Below are 15,979 nucleotides of genomic sequence, written 5' to 3' on the forward strand. Positions count from 1 at the left end.
CACTATCAGGTGAAACATTGTTAGATCACATTTTGGGAATAATCAAAATGATATAGATGGTGTATTTTGAAATCCCATTTAAAATATATAGTGGTAATATTTTATTAGTAGAAATTCAGGAGTATAATAGATTGGTTATTTCCTTCTTATAGTGATAAAGATGCAAATATCTAATATATAGCTGGGTTATCCTTTTTTTTTTTTAAAGATTTTATTTATTTATTTGAGAGAGAGAATGAGATAGAGAGAGCATGAGATGGGGGAGGGTCAGAGGGAGAAGCAGACTCCCCGCTGAGCAAGGAGCCCGATGCGGGACTCGATCCTGGGACTCCAGGATCATGACCTGAGCCGAAGGCAGTCGTTCAACCAACTGAGCCACCCAGGCGCCCATAGCTGGGTTATCCTTTTGTTTTTAATTTTGTTGTGTTTAATTTACTTCCCAACTTAAAGAGGGTTACATCTTTTCAGTTTCTTAAAATGTCCAGTGAAAATAATGATGAACTCTAACAATCCTTTCCCCTTTCTTTCCATAAAAATAGAAGGTCAAGATGTTTGGAGAGTATTTGTACATGTGACACTCAAGTTAATTAATTATAAATGCCAGGAATCTCTTCTGATAGTATGAGAAATACTAATTTCTGAATATGCTATTTTTAAAAAAGCAATCTAACTTCATATATACAGAAATACTTATGTTCACTAATCTATGGTTTTATAAAGCTTATATTTTTATGGACACAGTTCTGCCATTTGCAAATATAAATTTCGCAGCTTTAACATGATGATGTTGCAACTCCGACTTTATACTACTGTTTAAAAATAGCTCTTTTAGCAAAAAGGTAAAAATTAGCAAGTAATAATGAAATTATTTCAGCTTTTCCATAATGAAATCAAGTGTGTATGCACAAAATTCTTTTGGTTTCTTGAGTTCTGTGCCCTGGTAAATTAAAAATAGGACTGTATTAGACTTAGGAATCTTCCAGAAAGGGCATCTGAATGTGTTGTTTTCTATTTAACATTGAGCATCCTGGTTTATATACATGTATTATACAAATATAATCTTAATGAAAATAACTTAAATAGGAGCTTTCAAACCCTCAAAACCTCTGCTTATAAGAGCTTCCCTGTTCTTTGCAGTTTCATGTTTAAACACTGCCTCATTTGCTCATGAATAAAAAGGCTTTGTCTTTGTTATTAACATTTCATGTATTTCTGAGTAATTTATCCCATAATGGGTATTATTTCTAAGTTCTTACAGCTTTATTCTGGTTAATGAAACAAGGTCACAGAGATACCATTTCAGGTCTTGGCCTCCAAGACCTCAGCCTCTTGTTCTGAATTAGCATAGATGGGAGTGAATGGGAGCACATTTATATTGTTCTTCACCAAGTAGAAGGACTTCAGGAGAGAAGCATTTACTGAGTAGGGAGAGTGTTTTCCTAGGTACCTCTTTCTGTATCCAGTCTGAATATTTTACATCTAATGTGTTGGTATGTTTAAACTCTGGAATTGCCCTAGGAAATAATTTCTTGTTCACCTTTATCCATATTTCAAGTAAATAGCTCTGAAAGCCACCCTGCCTCAACTTGGCAGTAGAGTTAATAAAAGGTTTCCTTCCACCAAATAATTGCCCTGACATTGTTAAGGACAGGTCCTCCTGTCAGATGAGAAAATGAAATATTGATAGTGTTACAGTGTAAAATTGTTGTGGCTATGTAGTCTTCAGTGAAAAATACTGTTCTCTGACAGCATATTAAGACCACTTCCCATTTTATTGTTTTACATATTACAAAGCATTTTCACACACACAAACACACACACACACACGTACATTATCAAAATTGATTTTTTGTAATTCTGTGAGATGGGGATTAATCTTCAGGTTGTTACACACTCAAGGCCTACCTTAGAACTTCCTGCAGTCTGGGGTCTTTTCAAAGGAAGATATACTGCAAATTAAAGAAATGATCATAGTTAACTGAATGCCTCCTTATTGAAAGGTAAAAGGAGTTTCTCTCAAAGAGAATAAATTGCTCAAGGTCACACAAGCTACATCAGCCTGGGGAGAAAGGGAGTCACATTGAGTAGAATTTAAAACAATCCATATAAAACATTATCTGACATTCACAGAATTTCACTCCACTCCAGAACCACTTAAAGCCACCAACATGATTTTCTAGATCCAAGTCTTTTCTTTGTTTTCTTTTGTTTTATTGAGTATGATTGACATACAACATTATAATTACTTTCAGCTGTACAACATAATGATTCGATATTTGTATACTGTGAAATGATCACCACAATAAATCTAGTTAATGTCCATCACTGTACATTACAATTTTTTTCTTGTGATGAGAATTTTTACAATTTACTTTCTTAGCAACTTTCAAATATACAATACAGAATTATTAACTATATCACTGTGCTGTACATTACATCCCCATGACTTATTTTATAAATGGAAGTTTGTACCTTCTGACTTCATTCACCCACTTCACCTAGCCTCTCACCACCCCTTCTGGCAACCACCAGTCTGTTCTCTATATTTATGAACTTAGTTTTGTTTTTCTTCTTTTTAGATTCCACATATAAGTGAGATCATATAGTATTTGCATTTCTATGAATGACTTATTTCATTACCATTATGTCCTTAAAGTCCATCCATTTTGTTGCAAATTGCATAATTTCCTTATTTCTTATGGCTGAATAATATTTCTGTGTATGTGTGTGTGTGATTGTGTGTGTGTATAAATATTATTTATCCATTCAGCCATTGATAGACACTTAGACTGTTTCTGTATTTTGGCTATTATAAATAATGCTACAGTGAACATAGGGATACATATACCTTTTCCAATTAGTCTTCCCCCTACCTTTGGATAAATACCCAGAAGTGGAATAACTAGATAAATACCCAGAAGTGGAATTGCTTGATCATCAATTCAGAATTATGTTATTTCTTGTCTTCTTGATCATAGCCAGAAATAGAAATTTTAGGATTGTTTCTTTTATTTCTGTGAAAAGTGCCATTGGTATTTTGGTAGGGATTGCACTGAATCTGTAAATTACTTTGGATAGTATGAACATTTTAACAAGATTAATTCTTCCAATTCATGAGCACAGAATATCTTTTCATTTATTTGTGTCTTGTTCAATTTCTTTTATTAATGTCTTATAATTTTCAATGTGCAGATCTTTTTCTTGGTTAAATTTATTCCTAGGTATTTTATTCTACATGATGCTGTTGTAAATGAGACTGTTTTCTCTTTCTGCTACTTTGTTATTAACATATAAAAATGTAACAGATTTTTATAATTCATTTTGTATCCTGCAACTTTACTGAATTTATTAGTTCTAAAGTTTTGTTTTTGTTTTTGTTTTTTTTTTAATGCTGGTGTCTTCAGGGTTTTCTCTATATAAAATAATGTCATCTGCAAGTAGTGAGTTTTACTTTTTTCTTTCCAATGTGGATGCCTTTTCTTTTTCCTGACTAAATTCTCTATCTAGAACTCACAATATTATGTTGAATAAAAGCAGCAAGGGTAGGCATCCATGTACTGTTCCTGATGTTAGAGGAAAAGCTTCACCATTGAGTATGATGTTAGCTATGTCTTGTCATATATGGCCTTTATTATGTTGAGGTACATTGCCTCATCACCTACTTGTTGAGAGGTTTTTTGTTTTTTTTTTAAATCTATCTTTCTATTTTATTATTTTTTTAATTTTTTTATTGTTATGTTAATCACTATACATTACATCATTAGTTTTTGATGTAGTGTTCCATGATTCACTGTTTGTGCATAACACCCAGTGCTCCATGCAGAACGTGCCCTCTTTAATACCCATCACCAGGCTAACCCATCCTCCCACCCCCCTCCCCTCTAGAACCCTCAGTTTGTTTTTCAGAGTCCATCGTCTCTCATGGTTCGTCTCCCCCTCCAATTTCCCCCCCTTCATTCTTCCCCTCCTGCTATCTTCTTCTTCTTTTTTTTTTCTTAACATATATTGCATTATTTGTTTCAGAGGTACAGATCTGAGAGTCAACAGTCTTGCACAATTCACAGCACTCACCATAGCACATACCCTCCCCAGTGTCTATCACCCAGCCACCCCATCCCTCCCACCCCACCCCTCACTCCAGCAACCCTCAGTTTGTTTCCTGAGATTAAGAATTCCTCATATCAGTGAGGTCATATGATACATGTCTTTCTCTGATTGACTTATTTCATTCAGCATAACACCCTCCAGTTCCATCCACGTTGTTGCAAATGGCAAGATCTCATTCCTTCTGATGGCTGCATAATATTCCATTGTATATATATACCACATCTTCTTTATCCATTCATCTGTCGATGGACATCTTGGCTCTTTCCACAGTTTGGCTATTGTGGGCATTGCTGCTATGTTTTTCTTAATCACAAATGGATATTGAATTTTGTCAAATGCTTTTTCTGCATCTATTGAGATGATCACATGATTTGTATCCTTCACTTTGTTAATGTGCTGTATCACATTGATTATTTTGCTGTTGTTGAATTATCCTTCATCCTTGGAATAAATCCCACTTAGTCATGGTGAATGATACTTTTAATGTATTGTGAATTTGTTTTGCTAATATTTTATTAAGGATTTTTGCATTTATGTTCACCAGGGATATTGGCCTGTAATTTTATTTTCTTGTTGCATTCTTATCTGGTTTTAGCATCAGGGTAATGCTGGCCTTGTAAAATGAGTTTTGAAGCATTTCCTCTTCTATTTTCTGGAAGAATTGGAGAAGGATTGTTATTAATTCTCTGAATGTTTGGTAGAATTCACCAGTGAGGCTGTCTGGTCCTGGACTTTCGTGTGTTGGAAGGTTTTTGATTACTGATTCAATCCTCTTACTAGTAACTGGTCTGTTCAGATTTTCTGTTTCATCATGATTCAATTCTTGGTAGGTTGTATATTTCTAGGAATTTACCCATTTCTTCTAGGTTGTCAAATTTGTTGGCATATAATTGTTCATATTAGTATTATGATCTTTTGTATTCCTGTGGTATCAGTTGTAAAGTCTCCTCTTTCAGTTCTAATTTTATTTATTTGAGTCTTCTTTCTTGATAGCTTAAGACTTGTCAATTTTGTTTATCTTTTCAAAAACCATCTCTTTGTTTCATTGATCTTTTCTATTTTCTTTTTTTTTAGTCTCCATTTCATTTATTTCTGCTTTGATCTTTGTTATTTCCGAGTATTTTCTTTCACCAAGCCTTCCTATGTATCCTGTGGCATTCCTTATTTTCCTTCTTTATTTTCCAACTCTTTTCTGGCAATTCTGTGAGTAAGAGGTCATGACCCCAATCTGCAATCTATGCTGCCTATTTAAAAACCAAACACATAACAGTCCATTATGTTATAGCTTTCATGAATATATAAACCAGGGGGTCATTTATTACTTAGGAGAATGAGATCTTAAGACAAACTCTTTGGCAGGCTTTTAATTTTCTGGGGACTTTTCTTCACCTCTTACACCTGCTGGACACGTGGATAGATTTTTGCCTCCCATTATTTAGTATTGTTCATCTATGTCAAGCCTCAGAAATCTATAGCTGTCTTTTATGTAGATTAAAGTTGCCAAGTATTGCATATAAAAACAATAATTTAAAACTTAATAGGACTAATTCTGATAAATTTAATAAAAACATGAGTGATATCAGCTTTTTTTTTCTTCCTATAACTGACTTACTGTCGCTTCTATCCTAAGGCTACCTCTGGTCATTTTTGCTGCTTCTACTTGTCCATACCAGCTCTCTCACTATCACTACTTGTGGTATAAAAGCTGCTATATTCTTTAAACCTTATATTCTATAAAAGTTATAGTCTGTAAACCTTTAGCATTTTCTTATGTAATTAATTCTTCTGAGTACTGAATAACTGAGGTTCTTACAATACTCTTACCTGAAGCAGTTTACTCAGTCATTGTAATATACAAATTCTTGTTTTTATTTTTTTAAACAAAGCCAGAGTGTTATTTCTTGACAAATTCAAAACAAATATAAACATAGATTTTAAAATACTAGTAGGTATCCACTTCATACATAATCCTAAATGAGAGATCAGGAGTCAAGTATTTAGCTTGATTTATGCTAAAAATGCAGAGTACTATAAAGATATATTGATTATGATGGCTTACTTTGTTTTTGTTTGTTTGCTTTTTGTTTGTTTTTTCTTGTTCTGCAAAATTTGGATTGCCATACCAGAGATAATTAAAGTCTATCCATGTCGTCTGGAAGGTGACAACATTTGACAGAGAAAATTTCAAGTTTAGAGAAAATTGAACCCATAGTTTATCTCAGCGGATAGTGCGAGGATAAATTACTTTTCAAAGCTTTAGTGTTCCTTTTACAGAAAAAGTAAAATATAAATGCAAGCACACTGAATAGTTCACTGGCCCAAAATAAATTTTGTTGTTGTTGTTTTTAGGAAAATTAATAATTTGTATTTATATCCATCCTATATTTATTAAATGATGCTAGCCTATACATCTATTTTATTATTTAATAACACCTCACCTATATGTAAGTGGAATATAATAATATTACAGGAAAGTTATATTTTCATTATAAACCTATTTTATAAGTTTATTTCATAAGCTTATAATTAAAAAGGATACTGTTACATTCAAAGAGTTGCGCTATATACCAGCAAAGTTCCATCTGTGCTGTTACATTATTAAAAGTAGGTAATATCAGAAAAATAATGCCTATTCAAATTTTTAATTGGATCTGCTGCTTTTCAAATATTTCTTTTTCACCAATTTGTTTTAACTAATCTGCTACCATGATTAGCTGCTGTCTTTGTTCATCACATGGAATGAATGTGAGAGTCCTAATTATTTAAATGGGAGGAAGGAAAGAAGGGAAGGAGGAAGAGAGGAGGAGGGATGAAAAGAATTAATTTTAACAAAGGGCCTAAATAATCCATAAACCAGATGCTTGGGGGGTATAAATTTATAATAGTTTTATCAATCTAATATAAATAAAGATTTTAAGTTGTAGGAGTTAATTTTTCTCAGGTGTTATTTTAATATAGTTGCTTTATTACCCAGATTGATTTTTATGTTTGAAAGAATACAATATTTAAATCTCTATTAGTATATGCCTATTATAAAGTCCATGCAAAGTAGTTAATTTGCTATGTAAAAGATTGCTTCATGAATGCAAAAACATAATAATTTTTTAGTTTTAGACCAAATGTATTAAGGCTATTCAGTAATAACTGGAGAATAAAGTTCAATTTCAGTGTCTGAAAAGGTTCTTATTCAGTTCATATATTTGCTCTCTTTTATACTATTAAAATATTTTGAATTCCACATCCATAAAATCCTTAGATCTAGTCAAATATAAAATGTGAAGGATTAAGTTTTTTTATTTTTTCTTTATTTTTTTAAAAGATTTTATTTATTTATTTGACAGAGAGAGACACAGTGAGAGAGGGAACACAAGCAAGGGGAGTGGGAGAGGGAGAAGCAGGCTTCCTGCTGAGCAGGGAGCCCAATGCGGGGCTGGATCCCAGGACCCCGGGATCATGACCCAAGCCGAAGGCAAATGCTTAACGACTGAGCCACCCAGGCACCCCAAGGATTAAGTTTAATAGCATTTTTGTAAACATGAAAAAAATATGTGTAGGCTTGGTACTTGATAATATATATTAAGATTTCATTTAAAACAGCTGATTTTCATTTCCCTATGAATATTTACTGCTGAACAGGTTTCTTATTTGGATCAAGATTCTTCTGTCTACATTCATGCAATTTATACAAGTTGTAGAAAAAGTTTATTAAAATATATTAGTAAGTATAGTTTTAATGTGTCTTCATTTTCATTTGAAGTTGAATGATATTAAATAGCTTAGTTTTAAACACGTACATTTTATTTTTCTTCAAAAATGTTAACAGAACATATTTCATGAAACTACATATAGTTTTATACTGTTTTATGTCTTTTTTTTTTTTAGGTTTGTTTATTTGAGAGAGAGAGTGTGCATGTGTGCGAGTCGGGGGAGGGGCAGAGAAAGAGGGGGAAAGGGAATCTCAAGTAGACTCCCCACTGAGCGGGGAACCCAACGTGGGGCTCGATCCCATGACCTATGAGATCATGATCTGAGCCAAAGGCAGATGTTTAACCAACTGAGCCACCCAGGTGCCCCATACTGCTTTATGTCTTTAAAGTCTCCTGAAATTCATTTTTAATATATCTGCAGAATCAATACAATTATATATGATTTTTTTCTGACTTAACAACAGGAAAATTATTCCTTGCATATTTTAAATATATTATAAACATTAGACATATTTTAAATAACCATCAATACCATCATCATCCTTATCATTTTTACTACCATCTCTGCCATGATTATGACCATGATAGGTACTGCACATTCTACTAGGCTTAGTAAAACTAATAAAATTAATCTCTGCCTATTGTAATTACCTACCATTGTTAATAGTTCTCATGATAGAAATGGTGTATCCCTAATGATGTAACTCCCTGCTAGTATACAGTGGGAGGATATGGTTTTAGAAAAATATGTCATTGCTGTTTTTGTTGCTATTTGCTTTAAGTTAGTTAATTAGTTGGTTTTGTTTTTAAAGTATAAGTAGTTCAAGCATTTTTATGTGTTAAGGGTACTGAAGGAGTAAAGAGGAGGAGTTTGAATACAAGAAGTGATAAGGAAAGGCTATAAGAAACAGGAAGGAATAAAGCTCAGAGCAGAGGAGCTGGTCAAAGTCTGAATGTACCTGCCTCCCAAGGACACCTCAGGTGAGGGTAATAAGAATAAATAGAATGATAAGATTACTGGGGCAGAGAGTGGTCAGTAGTAGAAGGGCAGTAGAGAGGGAACTCATGCCTAAGGGTCTTGGTTTTCTTAGTGAAAGCAGACGTAAATTCAGCTCTTAGGACATCTAACTCCTTCCCTCTTTCTCCTAATGAGGAAGAAATAGAGGCTTGAGGAAAATGAACAAGTTTTGTAATAATAGCAATGGAAGATGGAAAGATAATAAAATGGGGACATGTGAAGGGATTAGAAAACACCACTAAAGACATTTTACTTTAGACTCCAATCTTGCACTAATATGGCTTTCAGTTGCTTCTATTTTTTGTTTGTTTCAAGTTTTTATTGAAATTCTGGTTAGTTAATATATAGTGTAATATTAGTTTCAGGAGTAGAATTTAGTGATTCATCACTTATATACAACACCCAGTGCTCATCACAAGTGCCCTCCTTAATACCCATCACCCATCTAGCCCATCCCCTGCCCACCTCCCTCTATCATCCTCGGTTTGTTCTCTATATTGTTAAGAGTCTCTTTCTTGGCTTGCCCCCCTCTCTCTCTTTTTTTCTCTTTCCCCTATGTTCATCTGTTTTGTTTCTTAAATTCTACATATGAATGAAATCATATGGTATTTGTCTTTCTCAGACTGATTTATTTTGCTTAGCATAATACACTCTAACTCTACCCATGTTGTTGCAAATGGCAAGATTTCATTCTTTTTTGATGGCTGAGGAATATTGCATTGTGTGTGTATGTGTATGTGTATATATACATCACAATTTTCTAATGCATTCATCCATTGATGGATACTTTTTTTTTTTTTTTTACATCTTGGCTATTATAAATAATGCTTCAGTGAACATTGGGGTGCATATATCTTTTTGAGTTAGTGTTTTCATTTTCTTTGAATAAATAACAGTTAATGGAATTGCTATATCACATATAGTTCTATTTTTAACTTTTTGAAGAAGTGCCATAGTGGCTACACCAATTTACATTCCTGCAAACGGTGCATAAATATTTCCTTTTTGCCACATCCTTGCCTTATTAATTTCTTTAACTTATTAACTTCTCTATCTTTTAAAAATATATTCTGATCGTAGGTAGATTCATGTAGCCATGAAGAAATTTTGTTCTATGATTTCCTAAGATTCTCAGTCACTAAGAATTGAGGAATTTGATAGTATTTATTGGAACATTTTAACCATTATTCATAAACATTATCCATTATTGTGGTAATTGGATTCTCAATTTAGATGAGAAAGAGATAAAATAACTAGTGTCATTTAGAAAAATACTATTACCTAAAATATATAGAGTTATCATATAACTCTGTTTTTGCCCTGGGCAATCCCATTGACAGCTATGGTTTTAGTTACAAGTGAATATTTCTCACCATTCTCTCATCTATCTCTTTAACTTGGCACTCTACCATGCACTTCAGACTTTTTTTTTTTTTCCATGCTTGGCATATCTTAAACTACACTGATCCTTCCCAAAAGAAAACTATACTTTCTCTAGTATTTCTTTCTTAAATGTATCAGTGAAGCCAGAAAGCCATTGTCCTCCTTCATCATTCCCTGTTTCAAATAAATTATCAAATCCTATTGAATTTATATCTAAGTACACAGATCGTCTTCATCTCTCATCTGGACTCTTAAATTATCTTTTTATCTGCAATCTTGATGCCATTTTCCAGACTCCTTGACAAATGGAATCATCTTACTAAAACATACATTTGGTCAGATTATTTCCCAGTTTAAAATCCTTAATGACTCTCTACTATTCTTAGGATAGGAATCTTTCTCCTTAATAATGTTATCAAGCCCTCCATAATCTCACTTATGCCCACTTCTTTGGCATCATTTCTTGCCATACCTCTATAGTATGCTAAACTGTTGCTCGACCATTTTCATTTGTTTTACTGCTAAGTTTAATACTATAGTGTTTCAGACCTCTGAGTTTTTTTTTCATGCTGCTCCTACCTTTGCCTGGTACATTATCTCCTATCTCTTATCTTTGCGTGGACCAATCCTTACCCTACAGTTGTAAATTTAAATGTTACTTCAGGAGATCTTGGTCTCTGAGACTGTGCTGGATATCATACTGTGTGTTCTTATAGCATACTACCTCTGTGATTACGCTTACCCCACATTATTGTGACAATGACTTATTTGACCGTTTTAATTGACTTTTCGCTTCTCTACTGTCCTGTGTAGAAGATCATGTCTAACTCCTTCATCTCCTTTATGTAGTACAATGTTCGACAGAGCCTCTCAGTAAATGGTTATTAATAAATTGCTAGGATACTCTAAGTTCAAAAATGATATGATAATGGATATTTTATCTTTACTATTCAAAATTTCAGTTTATGAAATATGCCATTTTATGATACTTCATTTTAATATTCATTTCCATTTTTAGGACAGGGTCCTTGCTTTTGCCTCTGTAAATAAATCTATTTATAAATCGATTTATAAAATATGTATTTTGGCCTGAGTCTCTTATCTAAAATGCTCTACATTGGCTACTTTCAGATTTAAAACTTAATATTCATGGGTTTTATGTAAAACTATTTAGAATTTATTTTTGTTACTACTTAGTTTTACATTACAAAAGACATAATCATGGCATATTGAGTTGAAAAACACAAAAGATTTTAGCTTACTTTATGAGAATTCCTCATTGGAGTTTACCTTAGTGGTTGCACAATCTGATAATGTCAAGAGAATAGAAAGGCAATATTATCAGCTTTGTACTGGTTTTTGAAAAGTCCACATCATGATTAAAGGACAAATAAGGCAAGCTTATGCCTCTAGTTATGTGTAATCATGTACACACCTAGTCTTTCTTCTTTTTCATAAGCAGATTTGCATCTATTGCTTACAGCCAGAGGGGATAATCAATAATGATGAATAGTAATGTTACGTAACTCACTCAGAAGAGGCATATTACATGGACTTTAGAAGTGATTTACATGAAAATCCCCCCTGAAATGCCACAGAAGTCATTGATGAATGGGATCCTTAGAGCATAGTACATGGCAGACTACTTTAGAGAGCATAATGGTTTTGCCCATAAGTAAATAAGTAAATCGGTAAATCTTTGTCATACACACTGCTATTTCTTTAAGGTTGCTCTCCAATCATGGACAACGGTGAACAAATATGGTACATTCACCTAATTGTTTTCAAAGAACAAAGAATATATAATTTCAAACTGATGCTAGCTTTCAAAAGTAGAATTTGGCATCAATTTTAATTGAAAGTTTCATAGAGCTACTATTTATCAAGGATGAAAAATATAATGTGCCTACAATCTCTTTGAGGCAAAAAAAAAAAAGGAATAAGAAAGTCAAGATTAAAACTTACCAGAAAAAAATCACTTTGAAAATAAATGCTTACTTAAGATATAGTTTTATCTGTGCTTGGAATTCAAATTTAAATTTGCATATAAAAGTAGAAGTAATATAACCTCAATATAGTGGTATAGACCCACAAGGCTTGCAAAGTTGTATGTACTTATTTCTTGAAGGATATATAGCCTTTGCTAACTGTTTCCTAAGTAACTTCAATAAACGTGTTACTCATTGAAAGTATATACCTTGGCAACTTTACAAGAGCAAGAAAATACTAGGAAATTTGGAGTTTGTACATATAACCAAATATATTTGGCTTTATATCATGTCTATTTCCCAATTTGTCATTAGGGAAAAAATATCTAAGGTGCTTATATTTTGTTTCTGTTTTGTCTATTTTTCTTCTTCTTCTTTCTACTTGGAAATTGAAACTCAAGGACCTTGAGACTTACAGAAATGTGATCTAGTGGTGCCTGGGTGGCTGAGCCAGTTAAGTATCTGACTCTTGATTTTGGCTCAGGTTATGATCTCAGGGTCATGAGATTGAGCCCCATGCTGGGCTCCCCGCTCAGTGGGAAGTCTGCTTGAGAGTTCCTCCTTCTCCCTCTCCCTCTGCCCCTCCCCCCAGTCTCACGCTGTCTCTCTCTCTCAAATGAATAAATACTAAAAAAAGTGATCTATTATATACTATATCATATGGAAAGATTAAACCATTCCTGTTAAGTAACCCAGACTTCTTGCTACAATATTTTACATTGTTTAAAAAAATTAAATAATTTGAAGTTAATGTCTTAAAGAAATGTTCCTACAGGGAACACCTTTCCATTAAGAAATGTGCCCACAAAAAACAGCTGACTTTTGAAATTAAATATATATATGAATAAGGAAGAATTGGCAAGGTTTGCTTTTAAACTCATAAGGCAATTTTTAAATTTCTTGTCATATTTTATGGTGATCTCTATTTTTGCTTCTTTTTTTTTTCTTTTCCTTTCTTCCTTTCTTCCTCAGTGACTTCTAAGTAGGTGTTAGAAGAGAAATCACAGCACACATGTACAAAATCATGAAAATCTACTTTTCATGAGATAGTACATATGATTAAAAGCAAAAAAAAAAAAAAATTCCTACAGATTGTTTTTATACAGACACTATTAGAAATGAGAGAAAATACAATCACCAGTCTTAGACTGATTATATAAATCATAAACATTTCAAACTGATCCTTAGACAGTAACTAAAAAAAATAATTTACTAATTTGCAATGACAGTGTATATATTTGCAATCTAATTGTTCAGTGCACATATTTTTGTGAAAAACAAGGTGGGTCTTCCCTTTTTATTCAAAAACATATTTTTATGTCTTTTTCAATAGAGACAATTTATAATTTCCTCTTTTCTTAATGAATTTTATTTGCATTGTTTCAGTTACTCAACACTTAAATATTGATCATCAGGTACGTCCTACATACTGTAAAAGACACAGGAGCAAATGATGTATAGTAGGTCTCTTCTGAACCGTACCCACAAATTCAGTATAATGAAATGTTTCAAGGGGTGGGAGCAGTGGTAATACTCTATAAGGCAAACTTCAAAGTTGACGGGGTTTTTAAAGATCTCACATGAATGATTGATTCATTTGGTTTCAGTTAATATGTGTGAGCACACACACAGATTCAAAGAGAAATACAACATATAGAAGTAAGGGATGTTTCAAGTGGTTAAATTTCTCTATATCTTGTACTTGTGAGAACTCTCAAAGTCAGTATATATTGGGTCACTTAATCCAATGCTTCTCAGAGTGTGATCCACAAAATCTATATTGCTAGTACAGAGTAAGTGTAGAAGTAAAAGTAAGGTATTTACAAACATTTGTAGATATTTGATAGAGTAATTTTATGTCTGTTGAATCTAACAGAAAAAAAAAAGAAGGGCTCCCATTTTGTATATTTTTGTTTTTAATTTTATTTCTAGAATTGATTTATATTGTGTTTTCCAAAACATTGATGTGTGACAGATTGAAGTTTTTAAAAAAATATTCTTTACCATATTCAATAGACCATCTTAGAATCATAGATTTATTTAATTTGTAAATAAGAACTCTAATGAGAAATTAAAGGAAGTTTTCTCATTTATTAGTTGGACTCAATAAAATCTGTAAATACTAAAATCCTTTGTTTGTTAAACCCTGTCAAAATTTGCACAAAGGAGGTCTCTTAATTCTTAAGTATTGTCCAGTGATAACCCTCAAGAGAAAAAAAAAGAAATGAGATACCTGACATATTTCAATTCTGTTATCCAAAATAACAGAAATAAGAGTTGTACTTCTCTTTTTTATTTATAGTTGGAGACATAATGCAAATTTGTAGACAGTTGAAAATAGAATTTATTAGTAGTTCTCTTTTATCCAAATTAGCACACAGTCATATAAGGAAGCTCATGTTAGAAGAGCACAATTGTGTTTTTGTCAGTGTAATATTTTATGAAGAAATCTGTTATATTAATATATAAGTATATTAAGTATTCTATATATTTACATATTTAAGAGTAAATAAAAATTTTAAGATGAAATGTTGCTAGATAGCTGTTACAGTTTTATAAAGTGCCTTTGCAGGAACATGTGCATTCTGAAAATCTTATAGCCTTGATCTAATAGAAACAAATATTTTTTAGAACTAGTTTGTCTCATATAATTTGTGTTTTCTCTGGTGTCCAGCCTGGAAGTTAAAAAAATAGAAAGATAGACTAATAGTTGAAGAAACAGTATTCCTCTATCTGTTCCTCAATTGCTCTTAAGGAATCTTCAGCTTTTTAAATTCACCTTATTTCTGAGAGAATCTCATATGTGCTTAAAAATACATGTGGTATTTTTCATTTCCACTTCATTCATTCATTTTCGGGTTTCAGCTCTGACACTTTGAGATGTAGATGCTGAGGCTTCAGAAACTCTGGAAAGCCAGGAATTCCATTATTGCTGCTGCCCCTGGGACTGATGCCGGTCACACGTCCTGTCAATACTGGCTGGTCATTCTGTGGCAAAGCGGAGCCTCTCTGCAACTTCTCTCCTCTGCAAGAACTAGCACAGTATGCCAAAAACAGCGGGGTATTTTCAGAGATGTTTATTACAACAGAAACACTCAGTACTCTTACCTAAAAATGAGCAATCTTTTTCTCCAACAGTCCTGTCATATTGTCACTACAATGGACCCCAAACTATATTTTCTGCTGCTGGCAGCTTATTGTGTTGAATCAGTTTCTTCAAGTTTTTAATTTTACTGCGTGCATGCGTGCATGATTGTGCATGCGTGCGTGTGTGATCATGCATGCGTGATTTTGTGTGTGTGTGTGTGTGTGTGTGTTTGGTTTTGATTTTGATTGTTTGCCTGCTTTTGTCTTTCTAGGAACCCGGTGTGGTTTCATTGAGGATAAGGCTAGGGGAAGAGATAGGAACAATCTGAGTAACAACCGTGACAGAATCCTTTGCTGGAGTGATTTCAATCCAAGTCTGTGCTTTGACTTTTTTTTTTTTTTAATGTTATGTTAGTCACCATACAGTACATCATTAGTACATCATTCAACAGTGAATCAAGTGTTCCATGATTCACTGTTGGCGTATAACACTCAGTGCTCCATGCAGTACGTGCCCTATTAATACCCATCACCGGGCTAACCCATTCCCCCACCCCTCCCCTCTAAAACCCTCAGTTTGTTTCTCGGAGTCCATAGTCTCTCATGGTTTGTCTCCCCCTCCGATTTCCCCCCCTTCATTTTTCCCATCCTTCTCTTAATGTCCTCTATGCTATTCCTTATGTTCCACA

General features: G+C 33.2%; 1 protein-coding gene across 1 annotated transcript in view; it reads left to right on the plus strand.

Moving 5' to 3' along the window:
* Positions 1-15,979, plus strand: part of CCSER1 (coiled-coil serine rich protein 1) — a 1,392,827-nt gene that overhangs the window by 866,560 nt on the left and 510,288 nt on the right. The window lies entirely within an intron of this gene.

Source organism: Halichoerus grypus, chromosome 3 (assembly GCF_964656455.1).
Source record: "Halichoerus grypus chromosome 3, mHalGry1.hap1.1, whole genome shotgun sequence".
In the NCBI taxonomy this organism is placed as follows: Eukaryota; Metazoa; Chordata; class Mammalia; order Carnivora; family Phocidae; genus Halichoerus; species Halichoerus grypus.